Genomic DNA, 6754 nt, shown 5'->3' with positions numbered 1-6754 from the left:
AATGAGCACATCATCAAATGCAGACTTTGTCAAGAAATTTCCCCGAACCACCAAAAAAGATGAAAAATCAAGAAGCATAGATAAATAAAACCAATATATTTACAAGTATGTTCATGGCATCTTTGATATAATAATTATTTTCCACTCTCTTGATTGTTGAACCTTTACTTTATATCATCTTGATTCAATGAAAACAATTTATGGTAGCAAATAATACAAAATCTAATTTATTGTTTCATTTCTTTAAAAATTTTCCTTCGTACAATGCTTTCTTGATTTAGTAACAAATTAAACAATACTAACATCTATTTTATTGTTATTTCAAATTCAATTCAAATTTTGTTCTTTCTAGCTTCTATAATCATTACATGCATATATAGATTTCACTATTACAATACCAGTTCAATATGGAGATAAACAACCTAGACCATATCTTGGCCACTACATGGAGACTACATGACTTCTATGTGATACTATGCTCAATTACAATGTTGGTGATTGTTTATTTGATTGCTTATTGAAAGTTTTGAGCTCGAATATGACTTCAACTCAATTATGAAAAACGTTAATAGGTGCTTTTATAGAAATGTGTAGAGATGATAATGCCATATTTAATCAATATAAGCAAACATACATTCCTTTAGATTTCTCAAGGGATTTACATAATGTAAGCTCAATAGAAGAATACTTGCAAAGAATGAGTCAACTAGCTTCAAAAGGTGGCCTTTGGAGAGATCACTTTTGCATATACCTAGCATCACATCACTTTATTTCAACCATATTTGGTCCACAAACTATAAGAAAGTATACTATACACACACTTCCAATAACAGTAACAAGATATGCAATATTCTTTTCCATGATAATAATCCTCAATCAAGCCATTTCGAACCACTGCTAGATATTCAATCAACCAAAAAAAACATACAAGATTATGAAAATCATGCACAAATTCAAAAACTAATTATAGATTCAAAATATATTGAGCATAAAAATAACACCATGACTAATAAAAAGAATCAATTTACTATTAAAAAACCAAGATTTACAAAAGAGTAAGATATACAACTATTAGAAATTGCTAATAATAATAAACTACTCACAAAATCTAAAATTGCTGAAAATTTTCTATCTCAATATACGCATATCAACAAAACTATTGCACAAAAAACAATATGGCATATAAAGTATCTAGTGTAAAACATAAAATAATAATTCTACATTAGAAAAAGAAAGGCACCTAGAGAAAGTATGACAAAACAAGCATAAAAAGAAAAAGAAAAAGAAAAATAACAGCAATAGTTCACAAATAAGAACTTTAGCACTATTGACTCAAGCTCAAAAACAAAAAGAAAGAAAGAAAAATCATAATACATATCAACAAAGGACAACACAACAATATTTGGAATCAATTACAGAAATTTCAATACTCCTTTGTCAAGTTTGTAAAAGAATCTTCTTCAAAACACAAATACATAACATAACAAAAAGAACAAAATTGTTCTTAGATGCAAGTAAGCTACTAAATAAGCATTACAAAAAACAAGATCAACTACTATGTAGAACTTGTAAGAATTACTTGAAAAAGAAAAAAATCCCAGAGCTAGCTTCTCTAATGCATATAAAACTAAATAGTTTAACTCCATATGTACAACAACTAAACAAAATAGAAGAACGACTTGTTGCTCCAAGAATAACATTTGCACAGATTCATCAATACCTAAACTATGGCCAACAATTCTTGAAAGGTTGAATAATCAATACACCTTTAAACATTGATATCATACAACAAATTCTACCAAGAGATTTTGAAAACAACCACACAATTGGAATTGCAATTAAACAAAAATTATCATGCAAATCAACTTATACAATTGAAACAATAAGGCCACAAATTATGTTGAATACACTAGATGAATTAAAAGACACTAAACTTTATAAGAGATTTAAAATTGAAGTATCAACAACTTGGAAAGATAACAACAAATTGAAACAACTATTGGAAAAATTATCATCCAAATAAGTTTATACAATTGGAACAATAAGGTCACAAATCATGATTATTACACTAGATGAATTCAAAGACACCGAAGTTTATAAGAGATTTAAAATTAAAGTATCAATAACTTGGACTAGAAACTGTAGACAAACGATCACATGAATTTAGATAATGATATATCTTCAATTAAAAAATCACAATCAAACCAATATTTTAGAAACATTAGAAGACAAAATTGGTACAATATTGCATGGATTTTGTAGTGCTCAAGAGTGTTATGATATTAAATACAAAATCATAATAGTTGCACCTTTAGAAGGACAAATTCCATTAGGATTTTTCCAATATAAATTTTGTGAAGAGCTAAATTATCCAACATTATTCAACAACACACCACGATGTAATGATAACACAAAAAAGATTTCATGTCATAAAAGCAGAATGGGAACTAATGAATGTAGGTTGCCGGTTTGCAAGTCATATTACTAACATATTTTTCAAAGTAATGAAAATCATGGTATTGAAAGTTTTACAAGCAATAATAATAAGAATTAGAAAAGCCAAACTAAAAAATCGAACATTATATGCATGTGATGTTAAAGAACAAGTAGACTTGGATAAAATTTTACACTCTAATATAGGCTATCGTGACTTGAAACATTTGCGCATATCATTAGATTATCATGGACACTTACAAAAAAACTGCCATGATTCGACAATTGGGACCACCAACCTTCTTCATTTTATCTACTAGTGCTAAAAGAAATTGAAAACTTGTACAAACATCACTAATAACTACATTGAGTAAGAAACCATTTACTAGTCCATTATCTACATCCGAACTACTAGATTTAGTTTGTTCTGACCTAATGACATGCGCTAGATATTACACACATTGAACATCTACAGCAAGAATACTGCTAAAAAATGATACAATTTTGATAGGGCATGTTAATATTTTTTCTTTTTAACATAATTCCAATCTAGAGATAGTGCATATGACCATGGTCTTATATGGATTAAATATGCACCATAACAAGCAAAAAACAATCGAGCTAAAATTTATAACTTTTTTGACAAATATATATCATTTAATAAACAATTGCTCCTAAAACAACTACAATCAATACAAACACATGTACATTCCCATACTTGCAAAAAACAAGGATCAAAATTATGTAGATTTAAATTTTCTCATTTTCCATATGATAACATAATAATACTTGATCTAATTAAAGAATCAGATCATGACTAAAAAAAAAGATCATAGAATAATTGCAAAAAATACAAAAAATTATAATAAAAACACTTGAAATAATGCTTGATAAGCTTCAAATCTCAAGACATGAACACAAATTAGCGATACAGTCAACACTAACACATCCCACAATCTTATTACAAAGAACATTATCCAACACAATACAAATCCTTTTCCAAAGAAGTTCATAAAACTATGGGAAGCAAATATGGACATGCAATACATTTTAGATCCATATGCTCCTACTACATACTATACATCGTATATAACAAAAATAGATACAACTCTAACAAGAGCATAAAAAATGATACTTGAACATTGTAAAACACTAGGGCCAAAACACTTTTAAAAAGACACTTTTGTTAATCAATAGATTAAGGAAAGGGTCATAGAGAGTTTGCCATATGTGATATTTTTTCATTTAAGCAAGTAGTACTAATACTGAATTCTTGGTTGTAGATATATTTCCATCAACAAATACTAAATGGAAACCTATGGAGAGATTAAGTGGAACCTTCCATGCGATTCATAAGGCATTTGCAAACATTATCTATGCTGATGAGATCGTGGGTTCTTTTAGTGAGAGAAGGGTTTTTATATATTATGCATAGCATGTGGTTCCCTCTAGAGAAGATACATATGGACATATTGAGGATTTTCTATTGCCAAATTTTTCATCTCTAGATTGGTAGATTCCTGTGATAAGGCAACAATGCACAGTTTTAAATTTAAAATGTCAAGATATTCAAAAGTCCATGACAACTGGTGGAGCCCCAAGAGAGACACCAAGAAAATAGAGATTCTATTGCAAGAGAATCTATCTTGTACTATTAACAACCATCCTTTTCATATTTGATATGTCCACAACAAAGAAAAGAATACCACGAACAAGAAATCTTCACACAGCTTCATAGAAACAATTCTCTCACGGCTTTAACTTTAACAAAATCCATCATGTTCTTCATATTCTTCATAGAATTCATTGATAGACCATAAAAACACAAGAGAATACACCTCTTTGAATGGAAAGATATTACATATTATTCATTTTCAAAGTTCATAGCTTTCTCTCACAATCTCTCATATGTAGATACATTGTCTTGCATAGAATTGGTTATCTCTCACTCACTTACTCTCTCTCATATGTAGATACATTGTCTTGCATAGAATTGATACATGACTATGTCCTTGCCCATGAAGGTTTCCTGGAAGAGCCCAACATCTGTTCTCATGGCTCCATTACAGTTCCACACTGCAAATCTCAATTGTGTCTCATCGGCAGCGCCCCGCCATTGGCGCTTCTCCATGATGATGATGCACCCGTCCCTATAGACCACCCATTTGCTTGCCTTGCATGCCTCTATGATCTATGGCATACATTCTCGTCTATGGGCCACTTGGGCTGGGGTGAGGTTGTCTTCTAGATATATTTTCTGTCCTTTTAGGATTGTTCTTTTGGAGAGGAAGGCGTGTCGTGACTCTAAGTCATTAAATTTCAGAATGAGGGTTTGACTTGCCTACTCTCCACACCTTTTCCACGAGAGAGGCTTGGGGAGTCCACCTTCTTACAGAACATGTAAGATACCACATGAGTTCAAAAGAAAGGGTATTAAATTTAGTAAAGTTTATAGGATTATATTTACAAAATGGATTTTTAATTACAATTTGAAAAAAAATCGTAAGTTTAGTAAAGTAAAAGGGGTCATTTTAAGGCCTTATAATACGTGAAGAATGGGTAATTCTTAATATCCTTTGAATGCATGTTATATAGATGATTTCTGATAGGTGGACCCCTCAGGGAGAGAGGGGTCCTCCACCCCCATTTTCTCACAAATTCCTTTTGCATCCTCTGTAGGGTTGTTTCCCTCTTTCCACCCGATTTTCCTCCTCTTCTCTTCCTTGATGGCTGCATTGATAAACTGCTCCTTCTTCATAGGGGTCTTTTTTGCTACTTCAATCCATTTGGAGTATTCTGTTGTGTTCGCTTGTGCCTGTTTCATGACCGTTGTCCATGTATTGACCTCCTTCGTCATTTAGTTCTTCATCTCATTGATTTCTAACTTGACCTTCTCAAGCATTGATTCTGTGATCTCCCCTTCTTCCTTCCTAATGAGGTCGAGTTGGCTCTTGCAGTTGGTATTTCCTATTGGAGTTCTGCAATGACTCGGTTCCTCTCTCTAATAGAGGATTTGATATCCACTTGCCAGGATGTGAGGTGAGCTTTGATCTCTTCATAAATTTCATTCTTCCATTCTTGCATCTTGCAGATTGTCTCCTCCTTTACCTGCTCGATGGCGGCTTCGTCACACATGGCCCTCATCATTTCCTTGATGTTGTCCATGTCTTAGTCTCCTTGATGGTGGTTTCGTCACACATGGCCCTCATCATTTCCTTGATGTTGTCCATGTCTTGGTCCTGGATCTTACAGATGTCGCGGAGCACCTCGATGCTCTTTTGTACATGGGTGTCTTTCACCTTGTCGGCACTATTCCAAAGGGCTGAGTATTTTTCGCTCTTTTCCCCTCGCGTACGTGGGGACACTCTCCGGTCTTTCTTGGTAGACCCTAACATCTCTGTGGGCTAGTTCTGCACCTCAGCGGGCAAGTCTCCATAGGCAAGTTGTTCTGCACCTTAGGTGTAGGTTGTGGGGGATGGGTGACTTGGACCAAGTGGGGTTGATGACTTGAACGTGATGGGAGTCGAACGTGGGCAGATGGGAGTCAGGCATGGGCAGTCGGACGGATGGGTATCGAACGTGGGGAGCCGAACAACAGATGGGAGTCGAACACGGAATCGGACACGATGGGAGTTGGCGGACAACGGCTCGGACGTGATGGGAGTCAGATGGCGGCTGGGATGCGATGGGAGACTTACCAGTTGCGAAGACCAACGAGGTTGTTGCGAGGGATTATGAGCTTCAAACTGCCATGATGATGGGATGTTTACTAAGCTAGCAAAAGTGAAGGCTCTAACCAGATGACTTCACAGAGAGCCAGAAACTCTAATCATCAGAATTTGTGATGGACGATCGGTGATCAAGTCTGGCTAGAATAGGTGACAAGAAACTGAACAACGACTGTGTGAGTCGCAAGACAGGGATGGCGACAAAGAAGCTCGAAGAGGACACAGGTGATGCAAGCAATGGCAGGAAACTAGTTTTGAGAGAGTGAGAAATTGGCTTTAAGAAAAGGGGGGAAGACTTTATGAAAAAAGAAGAAAAAAAAAGGAAGAAGAGAGGGGTGTGTGCGCGTTTGCATATGTGAGAGAGTGTGTATGGGTTGATTATTGTATAGAGAGAGAGGGTATTTGTTATGAATCATCATGAAGCAAGATGATATTATGGCATCCATGTAGTGGATTGTGGATAAATACACGCATGGGTTCTGACTCCCCCTATGCATGTCAGTCGTTTGCTAGTTATGGACCCACGTTGGCTTTGAGATGGAGAAAGGTAATGCCACATCTTATCAAAGCATTTTAGAGCTTCATCACTCGTG

The 6754-nt window shown here is 34.5% G+C and overlaps 1 pseudogene; it reads left to right on the top strand.

Moving 5' to 3' along the window:
- Positions 1–586: 586 nt before the first annotated feature.
- LOC148035581 (uncharacterized) lies at positions 587–5759 on the top strand (annotated as a pseudogene).
- The last annotated feature ends 995 nt before the right edge of the window (positions 5760–6754 follow it).

This window comes from Lygodium microphyllum, chromosome 5, assembly GCF_053477565.2.
Source record: "Lygodium microphyllum isolate KBCC chromosome 5, Lygodium_microphyllum_v1.1.10, whole genome shotgun sequence".
Classification (NCBI taxonomy): domain Eukaryota; kingdom Viridiplantae; phylum Streptophyta; class Polypodiopsida; order Schizaeales; family Lygodiaceae; genus Lygodium; species Lygodium microphyllum.
Note: the sequence above shows the minus strand (reverse complement) of the source record. Positions and strands in the feature narration are given on the sequence as shown.